Below are 19,732 nucleotides of genomic sequence, written 5' to 3'. Positions count from 1 at the left end.
TCTGCAAACATTAGAAATTTTAAAAGCAAAATCTGGCCATGGCTGCCAGGCCATCATTGTAGATGGGGAGCCCTCCCACAGGATGGCCTGTAGCCACAGCTGTGGCCCCTCTGTCACCCACGATGCCAGGAAGGGCACGTGGGGGGGAAATAAAGGAGACCTTGCTGGTCCTCCGGCATGCCACTGGGAGGCTGCCTCTATCCATCGGCTGGGTTTCAGCCTCATTGGAGGGCTCATCTGCCGTCTGGAAAATTCCAGATGGCGTGTGATGAGTGCCCTCATTGGCACTTTAATTGACCTTAATGACTACCTGCCGGTTGCTGGCAGGTAGCCATCAAGCCCCTGAAGCAGCCTCTGCAAAAATGGGCCAAAGGCGGAAACATGCTGGCAGACTGCCACACCGGCCAGTAGCGCAAAATTGCCGGCACATTCATCTCCAAACCTGTCGCCTTTGCAGAATGAAAATCTAGCCTGAGGAATCCTGCAGCGTTTGAATAAGGCTATTTCAGCCATTTTTGTGATCTCACCACAGCCAACTCATTCAATTACTGTGAGTGAGAAATATTTTCAATTCAATCAGAGAAAGTGCTATTTTATATTTTCTATTAATGGTGTACAAATTGTGCATTCTGGATAATTACTCAGTTGATTGAGCAGGATTTTACTGGATTTTACAGATCAGTGTATAAATCGTTCAACAGCTTGTGGCAAAGAAGAAATACCCCAGGCTGGGTATTGTTTACCCCGAGGTGTCAGTTTCTGTGGCGGGTGGGCGGTGGGGGGGCCTGAAGATGGCTCCGGATGAGGCCAGCCACGGGAGCTCAATTAAAATATTCAAATCATTAAAATGAATACATTTAAATTGACTTACCTGCGATCCTGAGGGCCCACTGCGATTTTCAGTGCAGCGGCCAGCATTCAGCGCCTTCAAATCCCCGTCCTGGAAAACGTGGTGCCACACTGGTGGGGAGGGGGGAGGAGGTAAGATTTTCAGTGTGGGGGGGTGGGGGAACAGAGTCAAATAAACGCAATGGGTGTAGTGGATGGTGGGAAGGGTTGAACTTTAAACTTTGTGCAGTTTGCGGGGTGGGGGAAGGTCAGATGTAAAATCTAACTGTTTTGGGGGGGATGGGCAAATTGTTAATGTAATTGTTATTGGAGGGGGATAGTAAAGGGGAATTATAAATTTATTTATTTAATTTTGGGGAGTTGCTGCTTTAAAAATTTAGATGTGCCAGCAGGGCTGGCTGCCCTTTAAAAATGGCACCTGCGCCTGCGCACAGGCAGCTAACGCCATTGCCAGTGACGGACAGCCCAGCTCCTCCACGTGATTTGCGGGGAAGGCTTCCCCGGCCATTTAAATGAGCCGCCATGGGGGAGATGCGATTTTTTGAGCCATTTTCTGAGCTTGCCCCTGAGATCGGTGGTGAGCTCTTAAAATCTATCCCTCCATGAATTGTGCATCAGCTCAAGTTGTTGGGCAATTTGCAGCACTCCGCCACTAGCCGCATGGAAACAGCAGCTTGTCGTCAAATCTCCCCATGAATTTCAGAAAAATTACTACATTTGTGTACTCGTTACCACAAAACATGCCACAGAAACTTAGGGCTGGTAAGCGTAACTATATTTTTAATGAAAAGATTTTTGTTCCTGCAATGCCACTCGAGCTCTCCAGCCTAGAAAGGGAAGAATTGAAACCATGTAGACTCATTCCTACAGATAGTAAATTGTAATAGAGACTTATAAAATTAAAAAAATTTTATATCTTCTCGTTTTCTTTTTTTCTCTATTTCTTTATCCAATATTTCCTTTTCTTTCTGTATCTGATTTGACTCTAGTTCATCCTATTTTCTTCTCCGTTGTCAATCTGTTTCTTTCTCAATCCTTAAATCTCATTGGTTAAGGAGATAGACTGTTGGCCCTGTCATTCATTAAGGCCTCAGGTGCCCCATTGTCCTGGCCACACCATTACCTGCTCCCACTTCCAGCAACATGTAGCACAAAGAAATTTCAAGCTGAAGAGTGAGGGAAAATGTTGAACTAATGAGGGCAGATGCCTCACTCCAAGAAATTCTGGGCTTTTATCTTATGTTTAGATAGAAATCTAATATAATTGTACTTCAGTGCAAGGCTGCTGTCATTTCCCTGCACAGTGCTGGCACATCTGGGTATCCCATAGTTCCTATCTCTAATTAAAAACATTTTATTATTTTGTGTTGTTTTTATAACTCGAATGTTATTAAGGAACATTATCCTTTCTGTCCTTTCAAAAATATTTAGTGGTGCAGCATAGCTGCCAAGTCAAGGATTTAAGTGTTCTGTTGGGATTCTGCCCGTGAAACAGCCATATGTTTAATAACACTGGAGGCACTTACAACCCACTGACTGTGATTTAAATAGGTCCATTGCCTCCAAGCTGCTCAAGGATAAAATTTTGTATAGGCAGTAAAGTGGACAATAAAATATTAATTTTATTTGTGAGGCTACAAAAAATATATAGTGAGCTTCATATCCTTCACTAAATGGTAGTGTGCCTTCATTGTATCATCCTCACAAAGCTGGCCATTTTGCAGAGAAAAGAATTCTTTTAGGTTTAAATTTAATGTCAAGTGTCTTTATGATAGCATCAAAGTTTATGAAGAACCAGCTTTCCTTACAAAATCTTGTTGGAATATTTTGAGCACAAATTAACATTCACATTAACAAATTACTGATGCTATAGTCAAGTTGAATACAAAATATGGGACCAAACCAGAGGAACAAAACTTCCTTTTGACTTCTCTATACAAAGACTAAGCAGGAAGTGAAGCTATGATCAACCTCTAGAACTCAGCAATCACCTAGAATTACTTGGTGCTGTTTCAGTAAGCTATATTATTTTTAGACACTTTATCAATATGCAATAAAATTTGCATTGCATTCTAGCATAAATATCATTGAAAGGGAATGGCCACATTTTGAGATAAAAATTATTGGCGTCTATCTAAATATGCAAAAAGATCTTTTGAAAAGTTCTCAGCTTTCACAAAGACTGTACATGGGAAAAGAAGTAATGGAAAATAACAAAAGGAAATCCAACATAAAGATGCACAACAGAGCAGTGGGAATGTTTGTCAGCACCAACACATCCCAAAGCAGTTAGTCAGCATGAGGAGGTAGCAGGAATTGAGCAGGATAAAGAAGTGCTAGCAGAAGAGGAGCAGAAACTTGCTGGCCAGGTGGCCACATGGCTTCTTTTTTTTTTAAACAATACCCTATACTTTTGAGAACTGTGCCACACAGTGAAAATTTTGTTTCCTATCATGTTGCTGCATTCTTTCCACAGAGTAAGCTTTTCCCATTACAAACAAGGTTTATGTCATTTGTTTAATGCCTCTGTGGACAGCCAATTGACTGATTTGGCTTACATCACCAGTGGTGGCTCGGAAGGATTCTGTGACGTGGCAGTTTAATGCAATGGTGGCCTTCAGTGCCATGGGGGGAGCCTGCCCTATGGTAGAAGTTATCTACAGGCTGACCTTGAGGAGATGGCATTGATATCCTTTGTGAGGTAGAGATAACAAAAACTGGTGTGTACTGGCATGCCCATGTGGACCAGTTTGAATCTATAAGTACTGGCCTTGCATAACGAATGGCAGTAATAAGGCTTGAGTTGTAACCACACCCGCCTTTCCTCTCCCTTATGAAGTGATCTTCCTCCTCCAAATATTGGAGACCCATTGGAATCCCCAAAGGCCTGATCACATTGGTGCAAGTGAAGTGACAGCTGGAACCAAGAGTGTTGTAGGAAAAGGAGATGTAAATAAAATTCATTCAATGCAAGAAAGAAAATATAATGAAGCGAAAAAGCAGGCTTTCAAATCTTGAAATTTGTAGTCACCTTTAAGAAACCAACTCTAAGGGTCAGGGAATCTAAACAGTGAGCAGCACAAAGGTGTTGAGGCCTCTTCCAAAGTATGGACTCTGCAAGGGGCTAATAACCATCCAATTGCATGGTATTTTCAGTTATAAATGAGACTTGCACTGGTTGGCAATGCAACAAAAAACATTGAAAGTATTTTCATCACTAATTTGGGGCATCAGATTTCACGCCTGACACCCCCAACCAGTTGAGAGCAGAGTCTCGCAAAACTCACTCATTTCATATTGGCCATGAAATTCCACAGGGGTTTTCCCAATTTCCCTCGGGAGCCCAACACAATTTCAGAGCTATTGCCTTTATAGCTCATGACCTGAGTCAGTCTGTCACTAGCTCCGTAAAAACATAAGAATGAAAACCAGTAACATCTCCCATTTTTGGATTAAAATTCTTCAGGGGCGGAACCAATAGAAACAAACAGAAAACTTTAATGGTTTGAAATTATTAGTTGCTGTTCAATGAACACATTGATGTTTTTGCATAAGATTCCTCTGATTTTAGCAAATAAGAGCAAAGGAATTCTAAGTTACTGTGTCTGTTACTAGAATTCCAATGTTATTTCTGCTCATAAGTATGGTAAACAGTCAGTATTTATCCTCCTTGTTTAAAGTGTGAATAGATTTTGATCAGTCATTAAAATACCAGCTCAGCAGATGCTAAGGATTCTCTAATAGCCACACCTCAACACCTTTCTCATTTTCCACCCAGAAAAAGGAAAAGAAAACTACAGCAACAGCATTTCATCCATGACGACAGAGAAGGAAATAAGAAATAAAAAGCCAAAAAGCTGAGGAGATATAAGAATGGGCAAAAACACAAGAAAAAAGACAATAAAAGCAAGTACTTATATTTATATAGTGCCTTTTACAACCTCAGGATGTTCCAAAACACTTTACATCAATGAAGTACTTTTTCTGAAATGTAGCGACTGTTGCAAAGTAAGGAACTGTGGCAGCCAATTTAGATACAGCACGGTCGCACAAGCACCAATGAGATAATAACAAACCAGTTTGTTTTAATAGTGTTGGTTAAAGGATAAACACTGGCCTGAACACCAGAAGAAATCCCTTTTCTTCCAAATCATGTGATAGGATCTTGTCCAAATTGTTAATGAAAAACAACCAAGGTCCATTTGGTTTGTCTTTTGCCTTCCTAATAGCTAGGATACGATGAAAATGGAGCTATTGACATTATACTCCTATCAGCTTAACATCTCATTCAAAGGACAGCACAGCACTCTCCTAACATTTTAGCCAAGATTAAGTGCTCAACTCTCTGGAATGGGATTTGAACACACAACTATCAGACACAGAGGTGAGAATGCTACAACAAATCCAAGGCTGACATCTACAATGAAATGGAAAAAAGAAAGAAGAGAACAAAGAACAAAGAACAGTACAGCACAGGAACAGGCCATTCGGCCCTCCAAGCCTGCGACGAACTTGACGCCTGCCAAAACTAAAACCTTCTGCACTTCCGGGGACCGTATCCCTCTATTCCCATCCTATTCATGTATTTGTCAAGATGCCTCTTAAACGTTGCTATCATACCTGCTTCCACCACCTCCCCCGGCAGCAAGTTCCAGGCACTCACCACCCTCTGTGTAAAGAACTTGCCTCGCACCATCCCCTCTAAACTTTGCTCCTCGCACCTTAAACCTATGTTCCCTAGTAACTGACTCTTCCACCCTGGGAAAAAGCTTCTGACTATCCACTCTGTCCATGCCACTAATAACTTTGTAAACCTCTATCATGTCGCCCCTCCACCTCCGTCGTTCCAGTGAAAACAATCCGAGTTTATACAACCTCTCCTCATAGCTAATGCCCTCCAGACCAGGCAACATCCTGGTAAACCTCTTCTGTACCCTCTCCAAAGCCTCCACGTCCTTCTGGTAGTGTGGCGACTAGAATTGCACGCAATATTCTAAGTGTGGCCTAACTAAAGTTCTGTACAGCTGCAGCATGACTTGCCAATTTTTACACTCTATGCCCCGACCGATGAAGGCAAGCATGCCGTATGCCTTCTTGACTACCTTATCCACCTGCGTTGCCACTTTCAGTGACCTGTGGACCTGTATGCCCAGATCTCTCTGCCTGTCAATACTCCTAAGGGTTCTGCCATTTACTGTATACTTCCCACCTGCATTAGACCTTCCAAAATGCATTACCTCACATTTGTTCGGATTAAACTCCATCTGCCATTTCTCCGCCCAAGTCTCCAACCGATCTATATCCTGCTGTATCCTCTGACAATCCTCATCACTATCCGCAACTCCACCAATCTTTGTGTCGTCCGCAAACTTACTAATCAGACCAGCTACATTTTCCTCCAAATCATTTATATATACTACAAACAGCAAAGGTCCCAGCACTGATCCCTGCGGAACACCACTAGTCACATCCCTCCATTCAGAAAAGCACCCTTCCACTGCTACCCTCTGTCTTCTATGACTGAGCCAGTTCTGTATCCATCTTGCCAGCTCACCTCTGATCTTGTGTGACTTCACCTTTTGTACCAGTCTGCCATGAGGGACTTGTCAAAGGCTTTACTGAAGTCCATATAGATAACATCCACTGCCCTTCCTTCATCAATCATCTTTGTTACTTCCTCAAAAAACTCAATCAAATTAGTGAGACACGACCTCCCCTTCACAAAACCATGCTGCCTCTCGCTAATAAGTTTGTTTGTTTCCAAATGGGAGTAAATCCTGTCCCAAAGAATCCTCTCTAATAATTTCCCTACCACTGATATAAGGCTCACCGGCCCATAATTTCCTGGATTATCCTTGCTACCCTTCTTAAACAAAGGAACAACATTGGCTATTCTCCAGTCCTCTGGGACCTCACCTGTAGCCAATGAGGATGCAAAGATTTCTGTCAAGACCCCAGCAATTTCTTCCCTTGCCTCCCTTAGTATTCTGGGGTAGATCCCATCAGGCCCTGGGGACTTATCTACCTTAATGCTTTGCAAGACACCCAACACCTCCTCCTTTTTGATAATGAGATGGCTGAGACTATCTGCACTCCCTTCCCTAGGCTCATCATCCACCAAGCCCTTCTCTTTAGTGAATACTGATGCAAAGTACTCATTTAGTACCTCGCCCATTTCCTCTGGGTCCACACATAAATTCCCTTCTCTGTCCTTGAGTGGGCCAACCCTTTCCCTAGTTACCCTCTTGCTCTTTATATACATATAAAAAGCCTTGGGATTATCCTTAATCCTGTTTGCCAATGACTTTTCATGACCCCTTTTAGCCCTCCTGACTCCTTGCTTAAGTTCCTTCCTACTGTCTTTATATTCCTCAAGGGATTCGTCTGTTCCTAGCCTTCCAGCCCTTCCAAATGCTTCCTTTTTCTTTTTAATGAGGCTCACAATATCCCGCATTATCCAAGGTTCCTGAAACTTGCCAAACTTATCCTTCTTCCTCACAGGAACATGCCGGTCCTGGATTCTAATCAACTGACATTTGAAAGACTCCCACATGTCAGATGTTGATTTACCCTCAAACAGCCGCCCCCAATCTAAATTCTTCAGTTCCTGCCTAATATTGTTATAATTAGCCTTCCCCTAATTTAGCACCTTCACCCAAGGACTACTCTTATCCTTCTCCACAAGTACCTTAAAACTTATGGAATTATGGTCACTGTTCCCGAAATGTTCCCCTACTGAAACTTCGACCACCTGGTCGGGCTCATTCCCCAATACCAAGTCCAGTATGGCCCCATCCCTAGTTGGACTATCTACATATTGTTTCAAGAAGCCCTCCTGGATGCTCCTTACAAATTCTGCCCCATCCAATCCCCTAGCACTAAGTGAGTCCCAGTCAATATAGGGGAAGTTAAAATCACCCACCACTACAACCCTGTTACCTTTACATCTTTCCAAAATCTGTCTACATATCTGCTCCTCTACCTCACGCTAGCTGTTGGGAGGCCTGTAGTAAACCCCCAACATCGTGACTGCACCCTTTCTATTCCTGAGCTCCACACATATTGCCTTGCTGCACGACCCCTCCGAGGTGTCCTCCCGCAGTACAGCTGTGATATTCTCCTTAACAAGTAATGCAACTCCCCCACCCCTTTTACATCCCCCTCTATCCCGCCTGAATTTTCTAAAGCCTGGAACATTTAGCTGCAAATCCTGTCCTTCCCTCAACCAAGTCTTTTTAATAGCAACAACATCATAGTTCCAAGTACTAATCCAAGCTCTAAGTTCATCTGCCTTACCTGTTATACTTCTCATATTGAAACAAATGCACTTCAGACCACCAGTCCCACTGTGCTCCGCAACATCTCCCTGCCTGCTCTTTCTCTTAGTCTTACTGGCCTTATTTACTAGTTTCCCCTCATTTATTTAACTTGCTGTCCTACTGCTCTGGTTCCCACCCACCTGCCACACTAGTTTAATCCCTCCCGAGTGACGCTAGCAAACCTCGCAGCCAGGATATTTGTGCCCCTCCAATTTAGATGCAACCCGTCCTTCTTGTACAGGTCCCATCTGTCCCTGAAGAGATCCCAATGGTCCAGATATCTGAAACCCTCCCTTCTACACCAGCTGTTCAGCCACGTATTTAGCTGCACTATCTTCCTATTTCTAGCCTCACTGGCACGTGGCACAGGGAGTAATCCCGAGATTACAACCCTCGAGGTCCTGTTTTTTAACTTTCTACCTAACTCCCTAAACTCCCCCTGCAGGACCTCGTCACTCTTCCTGCCTATGTCGTTGGTACCGATGTGTACCACAACCTCTGGCTGTTCACCCTCCCCCTTCAGAATGCCCCCTGTCCGTTCAGAGACATCCTTGACCCTGGCACTAGGGAGGCAACATACCATCCTGGAGTCTCTTTCACGTCCACAGAAGCGCTTATCTGTGCCCCTGAGTATAGAGTCCCCTATAACTATTGCTCTTCTGCGCTTTGTCCCTCCCTGCTGAACAGCAGTGCTAGCCGTGGTGCCACTGCTATAGCTGCTGCTGTTTTCCCCTGATAGGCCATCTTGTTAGAGAGGGGGATAGCCACAGGGGATTCCTGCACTGACTGCCTGCCCTTTCTAGCGGTCACCCATCTATCTGCCTGCACCTTGGGTGTAACCACTTCTCTAAAACTCCTGTCCATGACGCTTTCTTCCACCTGCATGCTCCTAAGTGCATCCAGTTGCCGCTCCAACCGATCCTTGCGGTCTGTGAGGAGCTGCAACTGGGTACACTTCCTGCAGATGTAGTCGTCTGGAACGCTGGAAGCGTCACGGACTTCCCACATCTCACAGGTGAAGCACTTCACCCCTCTAACTGACATTTCTAGCACTAATTAATAAATTAATTTAAGATAAATAAATACTTATTAAATCCTTACTAAATTGTTATAATAACTAAATGGTCCCTAGTGCTAGATTCCTACTATAAATATTAAATGCTAACTAAATACAGTAATCTCCTCCCTCTGGTTTAGTTACTCGACTTATTAATTAGTTAATCAGGGTTTTAATCAATTTTTATCAATGTTTTATATACAAATTCAGTGAGAGAATGGGAGATAATACATGAATAAAGCACACAGCATTACCTCTATTTTAACAATATTTCCATGAGCTGCGTGTGTCATTGTGCAGTTGAGAAGATAAGACTCCATACATGGTGCTCAAACTGAGGATTAAAATGCTGCTCACCACCTCCAACCAGCTGTCTAATTTGAATGATTGAAAAGAACTAACTACTAAAATGTAAAAAGTGCTTGCAACATATCATCAAACTTTCCTGTAATTTGACATTATTTTTGGGCCCTGACAACATTCCAGCAATAGTACTGAAGATCTGTGCTCCAGAACATGCCTCACCCCTAGCCAAGCTGTTCCAGTACAGCTACAACACTGGCATCTACCCGGCAATGCAGAAAATTGCCCAGGTATGTCCTGTACACAAAAAGCAGGACAAGTCCAACCCAAACAATTACCACCCTATCAGTCTACTCCGCATTATCAGTAAAGTGATGGAAGGTGTAATCAACAGTGCTATCAAGTGGCACTTGCTCAGCAATAACCTGCTCACGCAGTTTGGGTTCCACCAGGGCCACTTAACTCCTGACCTCATTACAGCCTTAGTCCAAACATGGACAAAAGAACTGAACACAAGAGATTAGGTGAGAGTGACTGCCCTGGACATCAAGGCAGCATTTTACTGAGTATGGCATTAAGGAGCCCTAGCAAAACTGGAGTCAATGGGAATCGGGGGGAAACTCTCCGCTGGTTGGGGTTGTACCTAGCACAAAGGGAGATGGTTGTGGTTGTTGGAGGTCAATCATCTGAGCTCCAGGATATCACTGTCGGAGTTCCTCAGGGTAGTGTCCTAGGCCCAACCATCTTCAGCTGCTTCACCAATGACCTTCCTTCAATCATAAGGTCAGAAGTGGGGATGTTCGCTGATGATTGCACAATGTTCAGCACCATTCGCGACTCCTCATATACTGAAGCAGTCCGTGTAGAAATGCTGCAAGACCTGGACAATATCCAGGCTTGGGCTGATAAGTGGCAAGTAACATTCGTGCCACACAAGTGCCAGGCAATGGCCATCTCCAAGAGAGAATCTAACCTTCTCCCCTTGACATTCAATGGTATTACAATCGCTGAATCCCCCATTATCAACATGCTGGGGATTACCACTGACCAGAAACTGAGCTGGAGTAGGCTACAAGAGCAGGTCATAGGCTAGGAATCCGGTGAGTAACTCGCCTCCTGACTCTCCAAAGCCTGTCCACCATCTACAAGGCACAAATTAGGAGTGTGATGAAATACTATCCACTTTCTTGGATGGGTGTAGTTCCAACAACACTCAAGAGGCTTAACATCATCCAGGGCAAAGCAGCCTGCTTGATTGGCACTCCTTCCACAACCATTCACTCCCTCCACCACCGACACACAGTGGCAGCTGTATGTACAATCTACAAGCTGCACTGCAGCAACGCACCAAGGCTCCTTAGACAGCATCTTCCAAACCCGCAACCTCTACCACCTAGAAGTATAAGGGCAGCAGATGCATGGGAATATCACCACCTGCAAGTTTCCCTTCAAGCTACACACCATCCTGACTTGGAACTATATTGCCGTTCCTTCACTGTCACTGGGTGAAATTCCTGGAACTCCCTTCCTAATAGCACTGTGGGTGCACCTACCCCACATGGACTGCAGTGGTTCAAGAAGGCAGCTCACCACCACTTTCTCAATGCCAATTAGAGATGGGCAATAAATGCTGGCCTAGCCAACGATGCCCACATCCCATGAATAAATTTAAAAAAAAGACTTTGCACAATCTGGTTTTGTACTTCAGTCAATGCCCATGTGAGATTACCTCTTTCTTCTAAATGGTTTCTCATAGCTGATTGGCTGTAAGTGCTTCTTCCTGTAGGTGGCAGGTGAGACAACTCAGTGCTCTAACCATATCTGAAAAAGTATCTGTGATTTAAAGCAGCCACATTGCAGTAATGGTTCATCAGACTCAGAATAAAGAACAGAGAGGCTTTCACCAGGCTACACTAAGGGCTGAATTTCTTTCCAGCCAGCAGGATTGTGAATTGGGAGGTAGGGGGGCGAAAAATTGAGAGGGGACACGTTCCCCTGGAAATCCAACAATGTGACGTTGGTTCCGGATTTTGTCAGTGTCAGGAAAGGTCCAAGGCGGTGTTGGTGTCATGACACGGCGGGACTGCAAGATGAATTGCTGAGCAGGTAGTTAATATGCATTTGCATGGACCTCACTCCAACTTTATGAAGAGTTTTGAATTTAATCAATGGCGCACGGATATCACGTGCCTTCTAATCTGGTTAAATGTGGTGGTACCGAGGTGAGGCCTCAGTCCTGCTCGTGGAAAGTAGCCATGGGGAAGTTGGATGATTGAAGGATGAGGAAAAGGGGTGTGCTGCAGCCATTGCCTGACACTGGTGCAGCCCTCAATGCAAGGGTGGGTGTGGAGAGGTTACAGCCCTTGAGGCAAGAGTGGGCACAGAGGGGTTGCAGCCCTTATGGCAAGGGGGAGCACTGCAACATTAGCCTGTGTTCAGAGGAGAGTGGCAAGGGAAAGGTTCCAAAGGCAAGGTCCACTCTCCAGAGACAGTACACAGGAGGGCAGGCAGCCAGTTGGAATGGGTGTCATACACCCAGTATTTATAGGCCCCGTGCAGCACAGCAGAGGGAGGTGGGGGCCAGCTGGTGAAGATTGACTAGGAGATCCACAGCAGCCTGCTGTGCCAAAAAGGGCCTATCCATAGCAGAGAGTGTGCTGGACTCGATTCAACTACGTCCACATATCCGAGCGGCAGTGTCAGCAAAGATTGCAGACCTCCAGGGAGGCTGTTACTGACTTATGCGCCATCCTACAGGATGAGCTGCGATCCATGGGTTTTGTTGGACACCCAATGTCTGTGTGCCTGAAGATCACCATGGCACTCAACTCCTATGCCTCTGGAAATTTCCAGGGATCCACTGAGCATATGTGGGCTCTCCCAGGCATCAGCCCACTGCTGCATCAAGGAGGTGACCAGCGCCTTGTTCAAGAGGGTTGGCGACTATGTGCGGTACTGGACCGACTCTGACAGTCAGGCCGAGAGAGTCACTGGCTTTGCTGCCGTTGCTGGACAGCCCCACATGCAAGGTATTATCAATTGCATGCATGGAGTATGCCAGCAACCATCATTAAATGAAAAGGATTTCATTCCATCAATGTACAAGTTGATGTGATTGTATTCTCAACAATATATGCAATCCTGCCTGTTTCAGCAGGCTCTGCTCCGTATACTGTTAAGCACAATAGTTTTATTCAAATGAATACTTCTGTTCCATACACATGCTACGTGACCTTGTTACAGATGCTATATGTTACCCTTGGGGCTAAAACAGTGAAAGAGAGAAAAGAAGTAGCGAAAAAAACAAAAAAGCGCAAGCTTTTCAAATTCCAACCAGCAACTTTTTTTCCTAATCTACTGTCCAATAAAATTGAGACACCCTAGAATGATGGCCCTTCCTCCTATAATATACTTTTACAAAGTCCATCACCATGGTGACCAGGAGCAGTCAGTTCCAGGAACAGTTCTGAGACAAAGTGGTGCCAGGATAATGGGAAGTCACTTGGGCAATCCATCTATCACCAATTATGCCATTAGACACACTAAGACTGCATATATGCTAACAATTGCACTTATCACCTCACCCTCGGAGACAGTTCCTCTCAGACTTAACTTTTAACTGTTTGTGAGCCATAATATTTTAAAAAGTTACACATTTTTTACTTAATTATGCTGTCTGTAGCAAATTTTCCTGTTTTAGTGATAGTACATCAATACTTCCTGCACAATTTTATAATTATCTGTTTGTAATGGGAGGATTTTATTGTTTAAGGTACTGTTGTCCTTGAGGGAGTGCAGCACAGGCCACAAGAACCTAAGTTATGACACAGAGTTGAAGAAATTAAGCTTATTCTCAATTGAGATGAGATTTGCAATGTAAATTCACAAGATTAAGAAAGATATTGGGGATCCCAAGCCAGCATGGGTGGGTGGTGGGAACAGCTTGGCAATTTTTCTGGTTACAGCCTGCTAATTAGTTGCTTCCGGAACTACCATCCAATTATGGGCAGTGGTCTGGTGCTCCACACTGCTGGCCGGCCCAATCAGAGGGCCAGCAGCTCAGAAGCCTCAGCAGTGCCACCTAGAGAGGTGGCGACTGCTGAGGCAGCAAGGATAACAAGAGGGAGCCTCCATCATGAAGTGCCCTCACAGGGGAGTGGTCAAGCCCCAGAGTTCAGATGGGGATCTCCTCCAGTGGTGGCGTTGAGACTACGGGGGCAGCCATTGCCACTGGTGGCCACTATCTTGGGCTTCGGAGCCCAATTTCGATGGCTCCCCCTCCCCCAGGAGGCCGTATGGAAGCTACATCCATACAGCTAGCAGTCTTTCCATGTGGAGGGGGCCCATTCCACCACCAGCAAAATGTCGGCAGCCTTGGGCCTTTAAAAATTGGCTAAGTTGGTCATCTGCTTCCTGTCGGCAGGCAACATGAGTAGATTTAGTATTAGAATGTATTAATAAGCTTAGAAGAAACACTAATGACTATTGTATCCTATAAATGTGTACTGTAAACTCTGTATCACTGAGTAGTTCTTTGAGTTACCAGAAGCTTCTCCCTTGCATATGCTTGAAATAAAGTCTTTATTTGCTTTAATTCCGTGGACTTGAGAGTGGTTAGAATTTTCCACAACAGGAGTAAACAGGGAACTGACAAAATAGGACACAAAGAGCAATCGAGAAATGATATCAGCAATATAAATGCTGAATGCGCCATGTTACATTCTTATGAACACTATTTTTAGACATCCCGTTGAAGCAAATGGTATAACTAGGCTGAAAAGAAATGTTTTTTGAGAGAAAGATTCTAAATTTGGAGGCAATTCACACAATGTGGGACAGTCAAGCAGTCGAGTATTTGATTAGGCAAGAAGATAGTGTTGAGATTTTTAGAAGATGAGGCTTGATGGTAGCCGGTGGAGAAATGATTTAGGTTGATTTTATACAGAGTTAACCCAATGAACCTGATAAAGGAGGTTATCCTCATCAACAGGGTGCCCTACAAATACTTTACTTCACATGTATCAAGCTTTGTGGACTCCCTCTCTAAAAATAGAAAATATCCCATTATTTGGGCCTGCAATACCATTTATGCTTTAGGTAAGCAAGGTAAATGATGACTCCTTTATTATTAAACAGAAATTTTAAAACCTCTCAAGCAACCATAGTTTCCAAACACAAATTCCCTTAAACTATTTTCAGAGCAGTTCATATTGATGGAGGTAGTTGACAGCTCAAAAAGTCTAACCCGCAGAGATATTTACAAGGTTTGTATGTTCAGATAAATGGACTCTGGAAATTGTGAGCTTCAAGCAAAGGGCTGAGGAAAGGAAAACAGAAAATTCTGGAAATATTGAGCAGGTCAGGCAGATCTAAAAAAAATCCGCGATCCCTATTGTAACTTTAACTGATAAAGCAATCTCTGATCATTTCCTTGCATCACTCTCTACCTACATTCCTCTCCCCCCTCCCAAGCTCACTTCTTTCTGTTTCCAACTCTGGAAAAAACTCTCCTCCAGGAAACCTAGTACAGCACTTTCAATTTTCAACTCCCTCGCCTTTGTCTTTAATTCAGCATGATATTTTGGTAGCTATTGATTCGTTAAATCACATACTCTCCACCAACTTTGATGCCATTGTCCCCATGAGAACTATTACTTTTTCCCACTCTAATTGTTCCCCCTGTATACCTTAAGTCCAAGGGATGCAGACTTGAACATCTTTGGCGAACAACTGATCTGGTTAGACTGCTTAAAGTAGTATCACGCTATTCTGTCCATCACCCAAACTGTCCATGATTCAAAGCTCATCCTGCAAGGCAAAGTTAACACTCAGGTGCCCTTCTCCACCCCCAACCCTCTTCTTAAGCCACCCTCCCTGCCTCCTCAACCCTCAAATCCAATAATAATTGTGATGAGCTCATGGGCTTTTCTGTGACAAAGATCAAGACCATCCGATCAACTGTCTCTGCTGCATCCCTCCCTTCCCCGAGTCTACCAGCCCTAACTTCCTGTATGGTTCCCCTTTGCCGTAACCCTGTTTTTGCATCTTTCTCTAGTTTCTCTCTGCTGACCATGCAATTTCCCCTTCCTGGCTCCTATCTTAGGTGATTTTATTAGCGGTTTTCTCTTTTCAGGTACTATACCCCTCACCTTAAAATTTGCCATCATCACCCTTCTTCTCAAAACTCCAACACTTGACCCCATTGTCCTTGCAAACTACTGCCGCATCTCATACCTTTCCTTCCTCTCTAAAGTTCTTGAGCGTGTTGTCACCTCCAACATCCGTGCCCATCTTTCTCATAAATCATGGTTTGAATCCCTCCAATCAGGTTTCCATCCCCGTCATAGTCCTGAAAGGGCATTTATCAAATTCACAAATGACATCCTGTTGACTGTGACAAAGGTAAATTATCCATCTACATCCTCCTCAACCTGTCTGCAGCCTTCGACACAACTGACCACAAAGTTCTGCTCCAGTGCCTCTCCCTTGCCATTCAGTCGCGTGAGACTGCACTTGTCTGGTTTCAAACATATGTAGCCAAAGAATCACTTGCAATGGCTTCTCGTCTCACTCCCATACTGTTACCACTGGTTTCCCCCAAGGATCTATCCTTGGACCCCTACTTTTTGCCCCTCGGTAACATCATCTGAAATCATGGTGTCAATTTCCATATGTACGCTGATGACACTCAGCTCTACCTCTCCTCCACCTTTCTTGACCCCTCCTTTGTACCTAAATTCTTTAACTGTTTGTCCAAAATCCAGTATTGGAAGATGTCATGAATACATGCTATGCTGAATGATGATTTTTAATTCATTGGTTGGAAGCCGACATTCAACTTTTAAAAAGCTGGCAGCTAAGATGGCCACCACAATTTGCATTGAAATACCTTACATTCCAACACGTCGAAATGGAGATGCATGTCTAAATAGCTCGCATCCAGAACAATGGCTTGAAGAGTTGAGTAAATTATTTGGTATCATCCTCATTAGCAAGACATTCAAAGCCATTTTGGAGCCTTCACACTAGTGGAGACGTACCTCCAGGAATAAACAGTGAAATGATAATACCTAAGAAAGATTTGGGATTCTTAGACTTTGGATCTCATTAAAGTGAACAAAAGAATGCATGAAAAGAAAATATCCCCAGTCTGTGTGAAAACTTGGAGTTTCTGTTACACACAGCAGACAAGTTTTGAGAGCTAATCAGTGCAGGATCCCAGTGGGGCTGTCTCTCTCTCTCTCTCTCTCCAGGTATACTGCAAGCTTCAAATCCTGTCCTAGCCTTTCATCGCTACAGACACCCTGGGGTGGAAAGCCACCTACATCACTGTCACCAAGAAAACCCTGAACCAGGTGGACCAGCTGCAAGTGCACTTCTAAAAGCCAGAAATTTCAGAACCATGAATTCATCCAGAAGACAACTGAATTACCAGACCCAACAGACTGTATATTATTTTTATTTGTTCTGAACTGTAATCCAATCAAACTATTCTTCATCACTCTGTAACCTATTTGTGTGAGTGTGATTCTCATGTGTGTGTGTGTGTGTATGTGTGAAAGTTGGAGCTTATTTTTTAATTTTCTCAGATCAGGATTTGATTTTAAGTACAATAAACTAACCTCTTTCTTGTTTAAGTTCAAGAAAAACAGTCCGATGGTTTTTTAATGACCATAGCACATAAAGGGTTAAACGCTCACTGAATTGGTTAGCACATTCACCGTTTAAAAAAAATAAACCCTGTTGCGGTCAAACAAGGAGAGGGACAAGAGGGGGTGCCTTTTGACCCCTCCTCACCTGATCGTAACAACGAGCAGAAATTTCTTCCAAGTAAATATTGGTGCACTGAAGCCATTGTCTTTGGTCCCTATCACAAGCTCATATCCCTCGCCTATCCCTCTTGTGTCAACTGTCTGGGGCTGAACTAGTCTGCTCATAACCTTGGTGACATATTTGATCCCAAGATAAGCTTCCTAACACATGTCCACACCATCACTAAGGCCTCCTATTTCCACCTTCATAACATTGCCTGGCATCGACCTGTCTCAGCTCATCTGCTGTTGAAACTTTGATCCATGTCATATCTTCTCTGACAAACATCACTTGCGTGTACAACATGGAGGCGGGTGAAGGGACTGGGTGAATCTGATTTTTCTTATACACATGAATACACATGAATGGTCACAAGATGGCGATATTACATCCTCCCTCCTTAATTGGCCATTATCAATTGCCCCTAGTATAGGTAGGTGGTAGGGGAATTGAGGGAAGGTGGGGATGTGGTAGGAATATGGGATTAATGTAGGATTAGTATAAATGGGTGGTTGATGGTCGGCACAGACTCGGTGGGCCGAAGGGCCTGTTTCAGTGCTGTATCTCTAAATGAAATAAATAAATAAAATGAAATAATGAAAAAGTTAGAATACGTCTGGTCTAGATGTGAAATATGATAATTTTGTTTTATGACAATACTTTTAGTGTAAAACTGTTTCATTTGTCTTTGTTTTTTTTAAAATACACATACCACATCACCAATATGTTCAATTTCCATAATCTTAATACAAATCAAACTTAGCTGCTGGTTTTCTATTCCTAAGAGGATACCTTCTTTCCTGACTGAAATGTTTAGAATTTGTGAAAAAAACCTTGACCCATCTTGGACTGAGCCTGAGGAGATGTTTTCGCCAACAAAGGCTGATTTTGAAATTTCCACTTCATCATACATGTCTGTCTGACTCTTACTTGGATCTGAACTCTGACTTTCTCTTGCACAAGTTTCTGGCATGACGTGTGTTGGAATAACTGTTGGTACTCAACTCATATCCAAACTACCTGATTCATCAGACTCATTTGATTCTTTCCAACTTCCTTCTTTTTTGTGAACCTCTGAAGGTAAAAGCATGATCTATATGCATAACCCCTTTCCACCACCAAACATCTTGACCAAATAAGAAATAATTCAGCTGACATTCTGCCTTTAGTAGTGTAAGGGGTGTTATGAAAGGTAAACATAAAGTTCGCCAGTCGGTGATCCAATGAAAACTGACACTTCTTCAGATTTGTATCTAGCATTTGCTTGACAAAAGCATGGTTAACAATTTGCACTGTGCTCGGCTGCTCCATTGGAAGCACAATGATACGGTGGAATTCTAGTGTGTTTTATACCATTCGTTCTCATGAATTGTGCAAACTCTTCTGAACAAAACTGAAGTTCGTTGCCACAATTTCCTCTGGGAATCCATAAGCAGCAAATAAACTATGCAAAATATCTAAAGTTTGGTCCATTGTTGTCCGATTCATCAGAAGCCCCTCAGCCCACATTGAATAGCTATCTATCACAATGAATAGCTGTTGCCTTTCTAATTCTGTGAAATCTATGTGCAGCCTCTGCCATACTCTAGCTGTCCAGTTCCACGTCTGCAAAGGTATCGATGGCGGCTTCTTTCCTACTGCTTGACATGCTCTACACTATTCACTGTGTTTTCGATGGTCCTTATCTAACCCTGGCCATCAAAAGTAACTCCTCGCTAGACTCTTTGTCAAACACATTTCTAAGTATTGATCATGAAGATCACATAGCAACTGCAATCTGTAATTTCCAGGGATTACAAATCTGTGTCCTCACATGACACAAATTTTATCAACTGAAAGCTCATTCCTACGCATAAAAAAATGACCAGATTTCTAAATTCAGTATTTGTGTTGGCCACCCATTTGTGATATAGTCATGCACTCTGTCAATACAGGGTCCCGATGAGTTGTTCTACTAAAGTCATCTGCTGTGACTGGCAACTGGTCTATGTACGAAAAGAAAAATACATCTTCCCTGTTGGGCTCTACCTGTGATGGGGATGGTAATCTAGACATCTCTTTGGCATTACAATGATCTTCTGATCGTCTGTATTTAATGTCATACTTATAAGCAGGCAAAATCAAAGCCAATCTCTGCATTCGGGCTGCAGCTAAAGTGGGTACTGGAGACTTTGAATTCAGAAAAGCCGTCAGTGGCTTTCGGTCAGATACAATTGTGAAACTACAACTGTACAAGTACTTATGAAATCTTCTTACTCCAAAAATCAAGGACAATGCTTCACGTTCTATCCAGGCATAATTTCACTCACTGGTACTGAGGGTGTGAGAGGCCAGTGCAATTGGTCTCTCCTCACCACTATCCAACATATGAGAGATCACAGCACCTACTCCA

The sequence above is a fragment of the Heterodontus francisci genome, chromosome 1, assembly GCF_036365525.1.
Source record: "Heterodontus francisci isolate sHetFra1 chromosome 1, sHetFra1.hap1, whole genome shotgun sequence".
NCBI lineage: Eukaryota > Metazoa > Chordata > Chondrichthyes > Heterodontiformes > Heterodontidae > Heterodontus > Heterodontus francisci.
Note: the sequence above shows the minus strand (reverse complement) of the source record.